Source organism: Lissotriton helveticus, chromosome 1_1 (assembly GCF_964261635.1).
Source record: "Lissotriton helveticus chromosome 1_1, aLisHel1.1, whole genome shotgun sequence".
Classification (NCBI taxonomy): Eukaryota; Metazoa; Chordata; class Amphibia; order Caudata; family Salamandridae; genus Lissotriton; species Lissotriton helveticus.
Genome location: NC_136057.1, coordinates 215,892,589 through 215,909,731, shown reverse-complemented (window position 1 = coordinate 215,909,731; position 17,143 = coordinate 215,892,589). Strand labels below are relative to the sequence as shown.

The 17,143-nt window shown below is 37.9% G+C and overlaps 8 non-coding genes across 8 annotated transcripts; all 8 read right to left on the bottom strand.

Annotated features, from left to right (window-relative positions):
* Positions 1-62: 62 nt before the first annotated feature.
* On the bottom strand, positions 63-135 carry TRNAK-UUU (transfer RNA lysine (anticodon UUU)). The gene has a single exon. It is a non-coding gene; the product is annotated as a tRNA-Lys (tRNA).
* Positions 136-1,652: 1,517 nt separating this feature from the next.
* TRNAR-UCU (transfer RNA arginine (anticodon UCU)) lies at positions 1,653-1,743 on the bottom strand. The gene is given in 2 exon segments: positions 1,653-1,688; positions 1,707-1,743. It is a non-coding gene; the product is annotated as a tRNA-Arg (tRNA).
* A 7,955-nt stretch (positions 1,744-9,698) lies between these two features.
* TRNAR-UCU (transfer RNA arginine (anticodon UCU)) lies at positions 9,699-9,789 on the bottom strand. The gene is given in 2 exon segments: positions 9,699-9,734; positions 9,753-9,789. It is a non-coding gene; the product is annotated as a tRNA-Arg (tRNA).
* Positions 9,790-10,116: 327 nt separating this feature from the next.
* On the bottom strand, positions 10,117-10,189 carry TRNAK-UUU (transfer RNA lysine (anticodon UUU)). The gene has a single exon. It is a non-coding gene; the product is annotated as a tRNA-Lys (tRNA).
* Positions 10,190-11,708: 1,519 nt separating this feature from the next.
* Positions 11,709-11,799, bottom strand: TRNAR-UCU (transfer RNA arginine (anticodon UCU)). The gene is given in 2 exon segments: positions 11,709-11,744; positions 11,763-11,799. It is a non-coding gene; the product is annotated as a tRNA-Arg (tRNA).
* Positions 11,800-12,126: 327 nt separating this feature from the next.
* TRNAK-UUU (transfer RNA lysine (anticodon UUU)) lies at positions 12,127-12,199 on the bottom strand. Its single transcript has one exon. It is a non-coding gene; the product is annotated as a tRNA-Lys (tRNA).
* A 1,523-nt stretch (positions 12,200-13,722) lies between these two features.
* Positions 13,723-13,813, bottom strand: TRNAR-UCU (transfer RNA arginine (anticodon UCU)). The gene is given in 2 exon segments: positions 13,723-13,758; positions 13,777-13,813. It is a non-coding gene; the product is annotated as a tRNA-Arg (tRNA).
* A 327-nt stretch (positions 13,814-14,140) lies between these two features.
* TRNAK-UUU (transfer RNA lysine (anticodon UUU)) lies at positions 14,141-14,213 on the bottom strand. Its single transcript has one exon. It is a non-coding gene; the product is annotated as a tRNA-Lys (tRNA).
* Between the last annotated feature and the right edge of the window lie 2,930 nt (positions 14,214-17,143).

The window sequence follows — 17,143 nt, the reverse complement described above, 5'->3', positions numbered from 1 at the left end:
GTCATGCAGGGGAACACAAAAAGAGCATCCAATTAGAGTAATTTTTCTTTAAAGGAAGCACCCGCCTGAACAGGGACTTGAACCCTGGACCCTCAGATTAAAAGTCTGATGCTCTACCGACTGAGCTATCCAGGCTCTGCTATACTCTGTCTTAAAATCAGCTAAACAAATGTGGACGTACACTGACCTACACTCTGTGTATTAATATGGTTACATATATTAGCAATCAAATTTGTAGAGTTTAATAACAAATTGATGTTTTAACCCCTTCCATGCTCATGACGAGCTCAGCTCGTCGTGCAGTACACTTGTCGTGTGCTTATGAGGAGCTGAGCTCGTCATGAACAATGGATTTACAGATCATTCAGCACAGGAGGAAAATCTCCTGTAGCATTGAAGGTGTTAAGCATTTGAAATTTCAGCAGCACACGTAATCCATTTTAAATCCTGAAATTTGTACTATCTCATTTTCGGCTGACTTAGAAATCATGTGTCTAAAATGACATTGTGAAATCAATAAAGTGCCAAATACTATTACTACCTACTAAATTACATACATTTTCAGCAGTATCTTTAGGAATTTCCTCTTGGGCATAGATTATGCAATGTTTTCAAAGCAAACAGTCTCTGTTTAAGTAGACTTTCTTTCACTGCCATTTTGGTAAATGTTTCTAGTGATGCAGACGCAGGCATTGCTTGTTACTGTTTCAATTAGTTATAAAATAAGAGGAGGGATAAAATTGACCCAGCTGGTGTTTGAACACAAAGCCTTTGAATGCTTTTGCTACATTCGTCTAGGACTCCAAGCCGCTATCCATTGCACTAGAGATCCGACCTGATTCAACACGGTGATCAGAGATTCACAAATAAAAAGATGACCTATCAGCTGTTGACCAACTTTATCAAGTTAATCGGACACTACCTTACATTTTGAACATTGAATTGGGTAAAAGATAATCAACAAACTACATGATACAGTTTGGGTAAGTCTTCTTAACCCTTGTCAAAGAATGTAGAAGACAGATGGGTATGTAATGACTTGATTAAGACTTTTTTGAAACATCTCTAATAGGACTCCCCATTCATTGGATCCTGAAAAGAGTATGCAATTGATATACCTTTTCTTTAACCAAGCCGCCTGAACAGGGACTTGAACCCTGGGCCCTCAGATTAAAAGTCTGATGCTCTCCCGACTGAGCTATCCAGGCTCGGAGAGGTCACTCCACAAAATGACCTTATCAACATTTGGAAGTGTCCCAACTATCACTACATTTCTTAAGATGGTTGCCGGTATTAAGTACTGAATACGCGGAATATAATAATGAATTGGTACTTTAAGCATTTGAAATCTCTTCAGTAAATTTAACCTTATTGTAAGTCCTGAAATTGCTACTATCTCATTTTTTTTGCTGACTTAGAATTCATATGTTTTTATTGACATTGTAAAATTAGGAAGGGCCCAAAATCTTACTTCTGAGTAAATTACATTTTCATAAGTACAGCTGCCAATTTCCTCTTCTGCAAAGATTGCGTAACTTGAATAGTATCTATTTAAAATAGACTTCCTTTCACTGCCCTTTTTGGTGAAGCAGAAGCATGCATGCACTGTTTATTACTCTTTTAAACAGTTATGAAATAAATAGGGATAAAACTGACTCTGGTGGGATTCGAACCCACAACCTTTGAATATCTTTTTTACATTCACCTAGAAGTCCAATGCGCTATCCATTGCGCCACAGAGCCAATACGCTCTGATGAGGTGCAGAGATATTCTGAAATGAAATAATGTTGATCAGCTTTATAAAGTTCATTTGATACTATAACCATGGATTTATTTTGAATATTGAATTGGGGAAATTATATTCACCGTCTCAAGTTACATGATACCTTAGGTAAATCTACGTACGACTTAAGTTTAGTCAAATGGCACATGATATATGAGGCAGATGTGCATTTCACAACTCCATGAAAGACGTTTTTGCAATTTTAGTAATGGAATATCTTATTCGTCATGCAGGGGAACACAAAAAGAGCATCCAATTAGAGTAATTTTTCTTTAAAGGAAGCACCCGCCTGAACAGGGACTTGAACCCTGGACCCTCAGATTAAACGTCTGATGCTCTACCGACTGAGCTATCCAGGCTCTGCTATACTCTGTCTTAAAATCAGCTAAACAAATGTGGACGTACACTGACCCACACTCTGTGTATTAATATGGTTACATATATTAGCAATCAAATTTGTAGAGTTTAATAACAAATTGATGTTTTAACCCCTTCCATGCTCATGACGAGCTCAGCTCGTCGTGCAGTACACTTGTCGTGTGCTTATGAGGAGCTGAGCTCGTCATGAACAATGGATTTACAGATCATTCAGCACAGGAGGAAAATCTCCTGTAGCATTGAAGGTGTTAAGCATTTGAAATTTCAGCAGCACACGTAATCCATTTTAAATCCTGAAATTTGTACTATCTCATTTTCGGCTGACTTAGAAATCATGTGTCTAAAATGACATTGTAAAATCAATAAAGTGCCAAATACTATTACTACCTACTAAATTACATTTTCAGCAGTATCTTTGGGAATTTCCTCTTGGGCATAGATTATGCAATGTTTTCAAAGCAAACAGTCTCTGTTTAAGTAGACTTTCTTTCACTGCCATGTTGGTAAATGTTTCTGGTGATGCAGACGCAGGCATTGCTTGTTACTGTTTCAATTAGTTATAAAATAAGAGGAGGGATAAAATTGACCCAGCTGGTGTTTGAACACAAAGCCTTTGAATGCTTTTGCTACATTCGTCTAGGACTCCAAGCCGCTATCCATTGCACTAGAGATCCGACCTGATTCAACACGGTGATCAGAGATTCACAAATAAAAAGATGACCTATCAGCTGTTGACCAACTTTATCAAGTTAATCGGACACTACCTTACATTTTGAACATTGAATTGGGTAAAAGATAATCAACATGTCAAACTACATGATACAGTTTGGGTAAGTCTTCTTAACCCTTGTCAAAGAATGTAGAAGACAGATGGGTATGTAATGACTTGATTAAGACTTTTTTGAAACATCTCTAATAGGACTCCCCATTCATTGGATCCTGAAAAGAGTATGCAATTGACATACCTTTTCTTTAACCAAGCCGCCTAAACAGGGACTTGAACCCTGGGCCCTCAGATTAAAAGTCTGATGCTCTCCCGACTGAGCTATCCAGGCTCGGAGAGGTTGCTCCACAAAATGACCTTATCAACATTTGGAAGTGTCCCAACTATCACTACGTTTCTTAAGATGTTTGCCGGTATTAAGTACTGAATACGCGGAATATAATAATGAATTGGTACTTCAAGCATTTGAAATCTCTTCAGTAAATTTAACCTTATTGTAAGTCCTGAAATTGCTACTATCTCATTTTTTTTGCTGACTTAGAATTCATATGTTTTTATTGACATTGTAAAATTAAGGAAGGGCCCAAAATCTTACTTCTGAGTAAATTACATTTTCATAAGTACAGCTGCCAATTTCCTCTTCTGCAAAGATTGCGTAACTTGAATAGTATCTATTTAAAATAGACTTCCTTTCACTGCCCTTTTTGGTGAAGCAGAAGCATGCATGCACTGTTTATTACTCTTTTAAACAGTTATGAAATAAATAGGGATAAAACTGACTCTGGTGGGATTCGAACCCACAACCTTTGAATATCTTTTTTACATTCACCTAGAAGTCCATTGCGCTATCCATTGCGCCACAGAGCCAATACGCTCTGATGAGGTGCAGAGATATTCTGAAATGAAATAATGTTGATCAGCTTTATAAAGTTCATTTGATACTATAACCATGGATTTATTTTGAATATTGAATTGGGAAAATTATATTCACCGTCTCAAGTTACATGATACCTTAGGTAAATCTACGTACGACTTAAGTTTAGTCAAATGGCACATGATATATGAGGCAGATGTGCATTTCACAACTCCATGAAAGACGTTTTTGCAATTTTAGTAATGGAATATCTTATTCGTCATGCACGGGAACACAAAAAGAGCATCCAATTAGAGTAATTTTTCTTTAAAGGAAGCACCCGCCTGAACAGGGACTTGAACCCTGGACCCTCAGATTAAACGTCTGATGCTCTACCGACTGAGCTATCCAGGCTCTGCTATACTCTGTCTTAAAATCAGCTAAACAAATGTGGACGTACACTGACCTACACTCTGTGTATTAATATGGTTACATATATTAGCAATCAAATTTGTAGAGTTTAATAACAAATTGATGTTTTAACCCCTTCCATGCTCATGACGAGCTCAGCTCGTCGTGCAGTACACTTGTCGTGTGCTTATGAGGAGCTGAGCTCGTCATGAACAATGGATTTACAGATCATTCAGCACAGGAGGAAAATCTCCTGTAGCATTGAAGGTGTTAAGCATTTGAAATTTCAGCAGCACACGTAATCCATTTTAAATCCTGAAATTTGGACTATCTAATTTTCGGCTGACTTAGAAATCATGTGTCTAAAATGACATTGTAAAATCAATAAAGTGCCAAATACTATTACTACCTACTAAATTACATTTTCAGCAGTATCTTTGGGAATTTCCTCTTGGGCATAGATTATGCAATGTTTTCAAAGCAAACAGTCTCTGTTTAAGTAGACTTTCTTTCACTGCCATGTTGGTAAATGTTTCTGGTGATGCAGACGCAGGCATTGCTTGTTACTGTTTCAATTAGTTATAAAATAAGAGGAGGGATAAAATTGACCCAGCTGGTGTTTGAACACAAAGCCTTTGAATGCTTTTGCTACATTCGTCTAGGACTCCAAGCCGCTATCCATTGCACTAGAGATCCGACCTGATTCAACACGGTGATCAGAGATTCACAAATAAAAAGATGACCTATCAGCTGTTGACCAACTTTATCAAGTTAATCGGACACTACCTTACATTTTGAACATTGAATTGGGTAAAAGATAATCAACATGTCAAACTACATGATACAGTTTGGGTAAGTCTTCTTAACCCTTGTCAAAGAATGTAGAAGACAGATGGGTATGTAATGACTTGATTAAGACTTTTTTGAAACATCTCTAATAGGACTCCCCATTCATTGGATCCTGAAAAGAGTATGCAATTGACATACCTTTTCTTTAACCAAGCCGCCTAAACAGGGACTTGAACCCTGGGCCCTCAGATTAAAAGTCTGATGCTCTCCCGACTGAGCTATCCAGGCTCGGAGAGGTTGCTCCACAAAATGACCTTATCAACATTTGGAAGTGTCCCAACTATCACTACGTTTCTTAAGATGTTTGCCGGTATTAAGTACTGAATACGCGGAATATAATAATGAATTGGTACTTCAAGCATTTGAAATCTCTTCAGTAAATTTAACCTTATTGTAAGTCCTGAAATTGCTACTATCTCATTTTTTTTGCTGACTTAGAATTCATATGTTTTTATTGACATTGTAAAATTAAGGAAGGGCCCAAAATCTTACTTCTGAGTAAATTACATTTTCATAAGTACAGCTGCCAATTTCCTCTTCTGCAAAGATTGCGTAACTTGAATAGTATCTATTTAAAATAGACTTCCTTTCACTGCCCTTTTTGGTGAAGCAGAAGCATGCATGCACTGTTTATTACTCTTTTAAACAGTTATGAAATAAATAGGGATAAAACTGACTCTGGTGGGATTCGAACCCACAACCTTTGAATATCTTTTTTACATTCACCTAGAAGTCCATTGCGCTATCCATTGCGCCACAGAGCCAATACGCTCTGATGAGGTGCAGAGATATTCTGAAATGAAATAATGTTGATCAGCTTTATAAAGTTCATTTGATACTATAACCATGGATTTATTTTGAATATTGAATTGGGAAAATTATATTCACCGTCTCAAGTTACATGATACCTTAGGTAAATCTACGTACGACTTAAGTTTAGTCAAATGGCACATGATATATGAGGCAGATGTGCATTTCACAACTCCATGAAAGACGTTTTTGCAATTTTAGTAATGGAATATCTTATTCGTCATGCACGGGAACACAAAAAGAGCATCCAATTAGAGTAATTTTTCTTTAAAGGAAGCACCCGCCTGAACAGGGACTTGAACCCTGGACCCTCAGATTAAACGTCTGATGCTCTACCGACTGAGCTATCCAGGCTCTGCTATACTCTGTCTTAAAATCAGCTAAACAAATGTGGACGTACACTGACCTACACTCTGTGTATTAATATGGTTACATATATTAGCAATCAAATTTGTAGAGTTTAATAACAAATTGATGTTTTAACCCCTTCCATGCTCATGACGAGCTCAGCTCGTCGTGCAGTACACTTGTCGTGTGCTTATGAGGAGCTGAGCTCGTCATGAACAATGGATTTACAGATCATTCAGCACAGGAGGAAAATCTCCTGTAGCATTGAAGGTGTTAAGCATTTGAAATTTCAGCAGCACACGTAATCCATTTTAAATCCTGAAATTTGGACTATCTAATTTTCGGCTGACTTAGAAATCATGTGTCTAAAATGACATTGTAAAATCAATAAAGTGCCAAATACTATTACTACCTACTAAATTACATTTTCAGCAGTATCTTTGGGAATTTCCTCTTGGGCATAGATTATGCAATGTTTTCAAAGCAAACAGTCTCTGTTTAAGTAGACTTTCTTTCACTGCCATGTTGGTAAATGTTTCTGGTGATGCAGACGCAGGCATTGCTTGTTACTGTTTCAATTAGTTATAAAATAAGAGGAGGGATAAAATTGACCCAGCTGGTGTTTGAACACAAAGCCTTTGAATGCTTTTGCTACATTCGTCTAGGACTCCAAGCCGCTATCCATTGCACTAGAGATCCGACCTGATTCAACACGGTGATCAGAGATTCACAAATAAAAAGATGACCTATCAGCTGTTGACCAACTTTATCAAGTTAATCGGACACTACCTTACATTTTGAACATTGAATTGGGTAAAAGATAATCAACATGTCAAACTACATGATACAGTTTGGGTAAGTCTTCTTAACCCTTGTCAAAGAATGTAGAAGACAGATGGGTATGTAATGACTTGATTAAGACTTTTTTGAAACATCTCTAATAGGACTCCCCATTCATTGGATCCTGAAAAGAGTATGCAATTGACATACCTTTTCTTTAACCAAGCCGCCTAAACAGGGACTTGAACCCTGGGCCCTCAGATTAAAAGTCTGATGCTCTCCCGACTGAGCTATCCAGGCTCGGAGAGGTTGCTCCACAAAATGACCTTATCAACATTTGGAAGTGTCCCAACTATAACTACGTTTCTTAAGATGTTTGCCGGTATTAAGTACTGAATACGCGGAATATAATAATGAATTGGTACTTCAAGCATTTGAAATCTCTTCAGTAAATTTAACCTTATTGTAAGTCCTGAAATTGCTACTATCTCATTTTTTTTGCTGACTTAGAATTCATATGTTTTTATTGACATTGTAAAATTAAGGAACGGCCCAAAATCTTACTTCTGAGTAAATTACATTTTCATAAGTACAGCTGCCAATTTCCTCTTCTGCAAAGATTGCGTAACTTGAATAGTATCTATTTAAAATAGACTTCCTTTCACTGCCCTTTTTGGTGAAGCAGAAGCATGCATGCACTGTTTATTACTCTTTTAAACAGTTATGAAATAAATAGGGATAAAACTGACTCTGGTGGGATTCGAACCCACAACCTTTGAATATCTTTTTTACATTCACCTAGAAGTCCATTGCGCTATCCATTGCGCCACAGAGCCAATACGCTCTGATGAGGTGCAGAGATATTCTGAAATGAAATAATGTTGATCAGCTTTATAAAGTTCATTTGATACTATAACCATGGATTTATTTTGAATATTGAATTGGGGAAATTATATTCACCGTCTCAAGTTACATGATACCTTAGGTAAATCTACGTACGACTTAAGTTTAGTCAAATGGCACATGATATATGAGGCAGATGTGCATTTCACAACTCCATGAAAGACGTTTTTGCAATTTTAGTAATGGAATATCTTATTCGTCATGCACGGGAACACAAAAAGAGCATCCAATTAGAGTAATTTTTCTTTAAAGGAAGCAGCCGCCTGAACAGGGACTTGAACCCTGGACCCTCAGATTAAACGTCTGATGCTCTACCGACTGAGCTATCCAGGCTCTGCTATACTCTGTCTTAAAATCAGCTAAACAAATGTGGACGTACACTGACCTACACTCTGTGTATTAATATGGTTACATATATTAGCAATCAAATTTGTAGAGTTTAATAACAAATTGATGTTTTAACCCCTTCCAGGCTCATGACGAGCTCAGCTCGTCGTGCAGTACACTTGTCGTGTGCTTATGACGAGCTGAGCTCGTCATGAACAATGGATTTACAGATCATTCAGCACAGGAGGAAAATCTCCTGTAGCATTGAAGGTGTTAAGCATTTGAAATTTCAGCAGCACACGTAATCCATTTTAAATCCTGAAATTTGTACTATCTCATTTTCGGCTGACTTAGAAATCATGTGTCTAAAGTGACATTGTGAAATCAATAAAGTGCCAAATACTATTACTACCTACTAAATTACATACATTTTCAGCAGTATCTTTGGGAATTTCCTCTTGGGCATAGATTATGCAATGTTTTCAAAGCAAACAGTCTCTGTTTAAGTAGACTTTCTTTCACTGCCATTTTGGTAAATGTTTCTGGTGATGCAGACGCAGGCATTGCTTGTTACTGTTTCAATTAGTTATAAAATAAGAGGAGGGATAAAATTGACCCAGCTGGTGTTTGAACACAAAGCCTTTGAATGCTTTTGCTACATTCGTCTAGGACTCCAAGCCGCTATCCATTGCACTAGAGATCCGACCTGATTCAACACGGTGATCAGAGATTCACAAATAAAAAGATGACCTATCAGCTGTTGACCAACTTTATCAAGTTAATCGGACACTACCGTACATTTTGAACATTGAATTGGGTAAAAGATAATCAACATGTCAAACTACATGATACAGTTTGGGTAAGTCTTCTTAACCCTTGTCAAAGAATGTAGAAGACAGATGGGTATGTAATGACTTGATTAAGACTTTTTTGAAACATCTCTAATAGGACTCCCCATTCATTGGATCCTGAAAAGAGTATGCAATTGATATACCTTTTCTTTAACCAAGCCGCCTGAACAGGGACTTGAACCCTGGGCCCTCAGATTAAAAGTCTGATGCTCTCCCGACTGAGCTATCCAGGCTCGGAGAGGTCGCTCCACAAAATGACCTTATCAACATTTGGAAGTGTCCCAACTATCACTACGTTTCTTAAGATGGTTGCCGGTATTAAGTACTGAATACGCGGAATATAATAATGAATTGGTACTTCAAGCATTTGAAATCTCTTCAGTAAATTTAACCTTATTGTAAGTCCTGAAATTGCTACTATCTCAATTTTTTTTTGCTGACTTAGAATTCATATGTTTTTATTGACATTGTAAAATTAAGGAAGGGCCCAAAATCTTACTTCTGAGTAAATTACATTTTCATAAGTACAGCTGCCAATTTCCTCTTCTGCAAAGATGGCGTAACTTGAATAGTATCTATTTAAAATAGACTTCCTTTCACTGCCCTTTTTGGTGAAGCAGAAGCATGCATGCACTGTTTATTACTCTTTTAAACAGTTATGAAATAAATAGGGATAAAACTGACTCTGGTGGGATTCGAACCCACAACCTTTGAATATCTTTTTTACATTCACTTAGAAGTCCAATGCGCTATCCATTGCGCCACAGAGCCAATACGCTCTGATGAGGTGCAGAGATATTCTGAAATGAAATAATGTTGATCAGCTTTATAAAGTTCATTTGATACTATAACCATGGATTTATTTTGAATATTGAATTGGGGAAATTATATTCACCGTCTCAAGTTACATGATACCTTAGGTAAATCTACGTACGACTTAAGTTTAGTCAAATGGCACATGATATATGAGGCAGATGTGCATTTCACAACTCCATGAAAGACGTTTTTACAATTTTAGTAATGGAATATCTTATTCGTCATGCAGGGGAACACAAAAAGAGCATCCAATTAGAGTAATTTTTCTTTAAAGGAAGCACCCGCCTGAACAGGGACTTGAACCCTGGACCCTCAGATTAAAAGTCTGATGCTCTACCGACTGAGCTATCCAGGCTCTGCTATACTCTGTCTTAAAATCAGCTAAACAAATGTGGACGTACACTGACCTACACTCTGTGTATTAATATGGTTACATATATTAGCAATCAAATTTGTAGAGTTTAATAACAAATTGATGTTTTAACCCCTTCCATGCTCATGACGAGCTCAGCTCGTCGTGCAGTACACTTGTCGTGTGCTTATGACGAGCTGAGCTCGTCATGAACAATGGATTTACAGATCATTCAGCACAGGAGGAAAATCTCCTGTAGCATTGAAGGTGTTAAGCATTTGAAATTTCAGCAGCACACGTAATCCATTTTAAATCCTGAAATTTGGACTATCTCATTTTCGGCTGACTTAGAAATCATGTGTCTAAAATGACATTGTGAAATCAATAAAGTGCCAAATACTATTACTACCTACTAAATTACATTTTCAGCAGTATCTTTGGGAATTTCCTCTTGGGCATAGATTATGCAATGTTTTCAAAGCAAACAGTCTCTGTTAAAGTAGACTTTCTTTCACTGCCATGTTGGTAAATGTTTCTGGTGATGCAGACGCAGGCATTGCTTGTTACTGTTTCAATTAATTATAAAATAAGAGGAGGGATAAAATGGACCCAGCTGGTGTTTGAACACAAAGCCTTTGAATGCTTTTGCTACATTCGTCTAGGACTCCAAGCCGCTATCCATTGCACTAGAGATCCGACCTGATTCAACACGGTGATCAGAGATTCACAAATAAAAAGATGACCTATCAGCTGTTGACCAACTTTATCAAGTTAATCGGACACTACCTTACATTTTGAACATTGAATTGGGTAAAAGATAATCAACATGTCAAACTACATGATACAGTTTGGGTAAGTCTTCTTAACCCTTGTCAAAGAATGTAGAAGACAGATGGGTATGTAATGACTTGATTAAGACTTTTTTGAAACATCTCTAATAGGACTTCCCATTCATTGGATCCTGAAAAGAGTATGCAATTGATATACCTTTTCTTTAACCAAGCCGCCTGAACAGGGACTTGAACCCTGGGCCCTCAGATTAAAAGTCTGATGCTCTCCCGACTGAGCTATCCAGGCTCGGAGAGGTCACTCCACAAAATGACCTTATCAACATTTGGAAGTGTCCCAACTATCACTACGTTTCTTAAGATGGTTGCCGGTATTAAGTACTGAATACGCGGAATATAATAATGAATTGGTACTTCAAGCATTTGAAATCTCTTCAGTAAATTTAACCTTATTGTAAGTCCTGAAATTGCTACTATCTCATTTTTTTTGCTGACTTAGAAGTCATATGTTTTTATTGACATTGTAAAATTAAGGAAGGGCCCAAAATCTTACTTCTGAGTAAATTACATTTTCATAAGTACAGCTGCCAATTTCCTCTTCTGCAAAGATTGCGTAATTTGAATAGTATCTATTTAAAATAGACTTCCTTTCACTGCCCTTTTTGGTGAAGCAGAAGCATGCATGCACTGTTTATTACTCTTTTAAACAGTTATGAAATAAATAGGGATAAAACTGACTCTGGTGGGATTCGAACCCACAACCTTTGAATATCTTTTTTACATTCACCTAGAAGTCCAATGCGCTATCCATTGCGCCACAGAGCCAATACGCTCTGATGAGGTGCAGAGATATTCTGAAATGAAATAATGTTGATCAGCTTTATAAAGTTCATTTGATACTATAACCATGGATTTATTTTGAATATTGAATTGGGGAAATTATATTCACCGTCTCAAGTTACATGATACCTTAGGTAAATCTACGTACGACTTAAGTTTAGTCAAATGGCACATGATATATGAGGCAGATGTGCATTTCACAACTCCATGAAACACGTTTTTGCAATTTTAGTAATGGAATATCTTATTCGTCATGCAGGGGAACACAAAAAGAGCATCCAATTAGAGTAATTTTTCTTTAAAGGAAGCACCCGCCTGAACAGGGACTTGAACCCTGGACCCTCAGATTAAAAGTCTGATGCTCTACCGACTGAGCTATCCAGGCTCTGCTATACTCTGTCTTAAAATCAGCTAAACAAATGTGGACGTACACTGACCTACACTCTGTGTATTAATATGGTTACATATATTAGCAATCAAATTTGTAGAGTTTAATAACAAATTGATGTTTTAACCCCTTCCATGCTCATGACGAGCTCAGCTCGTCGTGCAGTACACTTGTCGTGTGCTTATGACGAGCTGAGCTCGTCATGAACAATGGATTTACAGATCATTCAGCACAGGAGGAAAATCTCCTGTAGCATTGAAGGTGTTAAGCATTTGAAATTTCAGCAGCACACGTAATCCATTTTAAATCCTGAAATTTGGACTATCTCATTTTCGGCTGACTTAGAAATCATGTGTCTAAAGTGACATTGTGAAATCAATAAAGTGCCAAATACTATTACTACCTACTAAATTACATACATTTTCAGCAGTATCTTTGGGAATTTCCTCTTGGGCATAGATTATGCAATGTTTTCAAAGCAAACAGTCTCTGTTTAAGTAGACTTTCTTTCACTGCCATTTTGGTAAATGTTTCTGGTGATGCAGACGCAGGCATTGCTTGTTACTGTTTCAATTAGTTATAAAATAAGAGGAGGGATAAAATTGACCCAGCTGGTGTTTGAACACAAAGCCTTTGAATGCTTTTGCTACATTCGTCTAGGACTCCAAGCCGCTATCCATTGCACTAAAGATCCGACCTGATTCAACACGGTGATCAGAGATTCACAAATAAAAAGATGACCTATCAGCTGTTGACCAACTTTATCAAGTTAATCGGACACTACCGTACATTTTGAACATTGAATTGGGTAAAAGATAATCAACATGTCAAACTACATGATACAGTTTGGGTAAGTCTTCTTAACCCTTGTCAAAGAATGTAGAAGACAGATGGGTATGTAATGACTTGATTAAGACTTTTTTGAAACATCTCTAATAGGACTCCCCATTCATTGGATCCTGAAAAGAGTATGCAATTGATATACCTTTTCTTTAACCAAGCCGCCTGAACAGGGACTTGAACCCTGGGCCCTTAGATTAAAAGTCTGATGCTCTCCCGACTGAGCTATCCAGGCTCGGAGAGGTCACTCCACAAAATGACGTTATCAACATTTGGAAGTGTCCCAACTATCACTACGTTTCTTAAGATGGTTGCCGGTATTAAGTACTGAATACGCGGAATATAATAATGAATTGGTACTTCAAGCATTTGAAATCTCTTCAGTAAATTTAACCTTATTGTAAGTCCTGAAATTGCTACTATCTCATTTTTTTTGCTGACTTAGAAGTCATATGTTTTTATTGACATTGTAAAATTAAGGAAGGGCCCAAAATCTTACTTCTGAGTAAATTACATTTTCATAAGTACAGCTGCCAATTTCCTCTTCTGCAAAGATTGCGTAATTTGAATAGTATCTATTTAAAATAGACTTCCTTTCACTGCCCTTTTTGGTGAAGCAGAAGCATGCATGCACTGTTTATTACTCTTTTAAACAGTTATGAAATAAATAGGGATAAAACTGACTCTGGTGGGATTCGAACCCACAACCTTTGAATATCTTTTTTACATTCACCTAGAAGTCCAATGCGCTATCCATTGCGCCACAGAGCCAATACGCTCTGATTAGGTGCAGAGATATTCTGAAATGAAATAATGTTGATCAGCTTTATAAAGTTCATTTGATACTATAACCATGGATTTATTTTGAATATTGAATTGGGGAAATTATATTCACCGTCTCAAGTTACATGATACCTTAGGTAAGTCTACGTACGACTTAAGTTTAGTCAAATGGCACATGATATACGAGGCAGATGTGCATTTCACAACTCCATGAAAGACGTTTTTGCAATTTTAGTAATGGAATATCTTATTCGTCATGCAGGGGAACACAAAAAGAGCATCCAATTAGAGTAATTTTTCTTTAAAGGAAGCAACCGCCTGAACAGGGACTTGAACCCTGGACCCTCAGATTAAAAGTCTGATGCTCTACCGACTGAGCTATCCAGGCTCTGCTATACTCTGTCTTAAAATCAGCTAAACAAATGTGGACGTACACTGACCTACACTCTGTGTATTAATATGGTTACATATATTAGCAATCAAATTTGTAGAGTTTAATAACAAATTGATGTTTTAACCCCTTCCATGCTCATGACGAGCTCAGCTCGTCGTGCAGTACACTTGTCGTGTGCATATGACGAGCTGAGCTCGTCATGAACAATGGATTTACAGATCATTCAGCACAGGAGGAAAATCTCCTGTAGCATTGAAGGTGTTAAGCATTTGAAATTTCAGCAGCACACGTAATCCATTTTAAATCCTGAAATTTGGACTATCTCATTTTCGGCTGACTTAGAAATCATGTGTCTAAAATGACATTGTGAAATCAATAAAGTGCCAAATACTATTACTACCTACTAAATTACATTTTCAGCAGTATCTTTGGGAATTTCCTCTTGGGCATAGATTATGCAATGTTTTCAAAGCAAACAGTCTCTGTTTAAGTAGACTTTCTTTCACTGCCATTTTGGTAAATGTTTCTGGTGATGCAGACGCAGGCATTGCTTGTTACTGTTTCAATTAGTTATAAAATAAGAGGAGGGATAAAATTGACCCAGCTGGTGTTTGAACACAAAGCCTTTGAATGCTTTTGCTACATTCGTCTAGGACTCCAAGCCGCTATCCATTGCACTAGAGATCCGACCTGATTCAACACGGTGATCAGAGATTCACAAATAAAAAGATGACCTATCAGCTGTTGACCAACTTTATCAAGTTAATCGGACACTACCTTACATTTTGAACATTGAATTGGGTAAAAGATAATCAACATGTCAAACTACATGATACAGTTTGGGTAAGTCTTCTTAACCCTTGTCAAAGAATGTAGAAGACAGATGGGTATGTAATGACTTGATTAAGACTTTTTTGAAACATCTCTAATAGGACTCCCCATTCATTGGATCCTGAAAAGAGTATGCAATTGATATACCTTTTCTTTAACCAAGCCGCCTGAACAGCGACTTGAACCCTGGGCCCTCAGATTAAAAGTCTGATGCTCTCCCGACTGAGCTATCCAGGCTCGGAGAGGTCGCTCCACAAAATGACCTTATCAACATTTGGAAGTGTCCCAACTATCACTACGTTTCTTAAGATGGTTGCTGGTATTAAGTACTGAATACGCGGAATTTAATAATGAATTGGTACTTCAAGCATTTGAAATCTCTTCAGTAAATTTAACCTTATTGTAAGTAGCACTGGTCTTGTTAGATCTTAGTGCGGCTTTCGACACCATTTCTCACTCCATACTGCTTGACAGGCTGGGGGAGAATGGTGTCGAGGGCAAAGCTCTGGAATGGATTAGATCTTACTTATCCCTCCGCACTTTCCAGATCTCCTCTTCGGAGGCATGTTCTGAGGTATTCCACTCTCCTCATGGCGTGCCGCAGGGATCAATCCTGAGCCCTCTGTTTTTTAATTTGTATCTACGACCACTGGCCAATCTTGTAGAAAACTTTGGTCTAAGTTTAATGACCTATGCAGACGACTCGCAAGTCCTGTTTTCACTCTCCAAATCCGACTTGTCTGTCCCTTCTGCATTAAAAGTAGGCCTCCAAGAAATATTTAGTTGGATGTCAGCCAACCAACTCAAATTAAATGGAGATAAGACAGAGGTCCTACTGTTAGGAAATAGTAAAGACCTCTGGAACGACTCCCATTGGCCATCGTCATTAGGCAAACTCCCACCTTCATCCTCTCAGGTTAGAAACCTTGGGGTCATCATAGATGACAGTCTATCTATGACTCAACAAGCAAATAAAGTGGCAGGTATTTGCTTTACCATTCTTAAATGGTTACGCAAAATAGTCTGGATGTTGCCACCCACTACCCAGAAGACCGTGGTCAATGCCTTAGTGACATCTCGGCTGGATTACGGTAACATCTTATACCTGGGTTCAAACAAGGCAGTGATAAAGCGTCTACAATTAGTGCAGAACGCTGCGGCCAGACTGCTCAGCAAAATCCCTAGATCCGCCAGGATCACCAAACATCTTAGGGAGTTGCATTGGCTTAAGGTTGAAAATCGAATTCGTTTCAAGGCCCTGAGTTATTTATTTAAAATCAAAGCTGGCACTGCCCCCAAATATCTACAGGCACTTGCTAAACCCTACCTCCCAAATCGCAGTCTTCGTTCAGGCACAGCTGCAAACTTTGTGGTACCAAGGTTTAAACGGGCCAGAATAGGCGGGAGATCTTTTTCCTACCTGGGCCCAACGTTGTGGAACTCACTGCCTATTCCTATACGCAAGGAGTAAAGCTACATTAATTTCAGAAAAAGTGTAAAAACATGGTTATTCAATAAATAAATGCTTTGACTGTTCTCTCTCCAATGGTATCGTGCTCATGCTGGTCCGGCGCCGGGAAACCCTTTGTGGGTAGCTGTGCGCCTTACAAGTGCTATAAAATAAATAAATAAATAAAATCTATCCTCACACCCTCACCTATTTCTCATCTTTGCTTCATGCCTGCTAACGTTCATTTATTGAGGTTTCTTCTTTCAAAACTGTGCCATAATTATTTGATTTCCTTTTTCATGTTGACTTGTCTAAAATGTAAAGTTCTTCTCATAGTGCATTACTCAGTACCGCACATTTATGACTTAAGAAATTATGGTTACAATGTGTTGGGGCAGTGAGAATAATTGAAAAGACAATGTTGGGGTGGAAAAGTATTCTGCATGGTTAGACATGTACCCCTGCCTTCAGTCTTGTTGGACCAAAAGTGGTGTCCAAAGCACAACCCTCAAAGTGGTGAAAGGCTATTTCTATCACCAAGAGTTAAACAGCAAAAATGTGGTGGTGGCAGCATACGGTGTAGTGATCAGTAATACTGAACAGGTCAAGTTTACCCTTTGTCAGTGGAGTGAGGCCTACAATC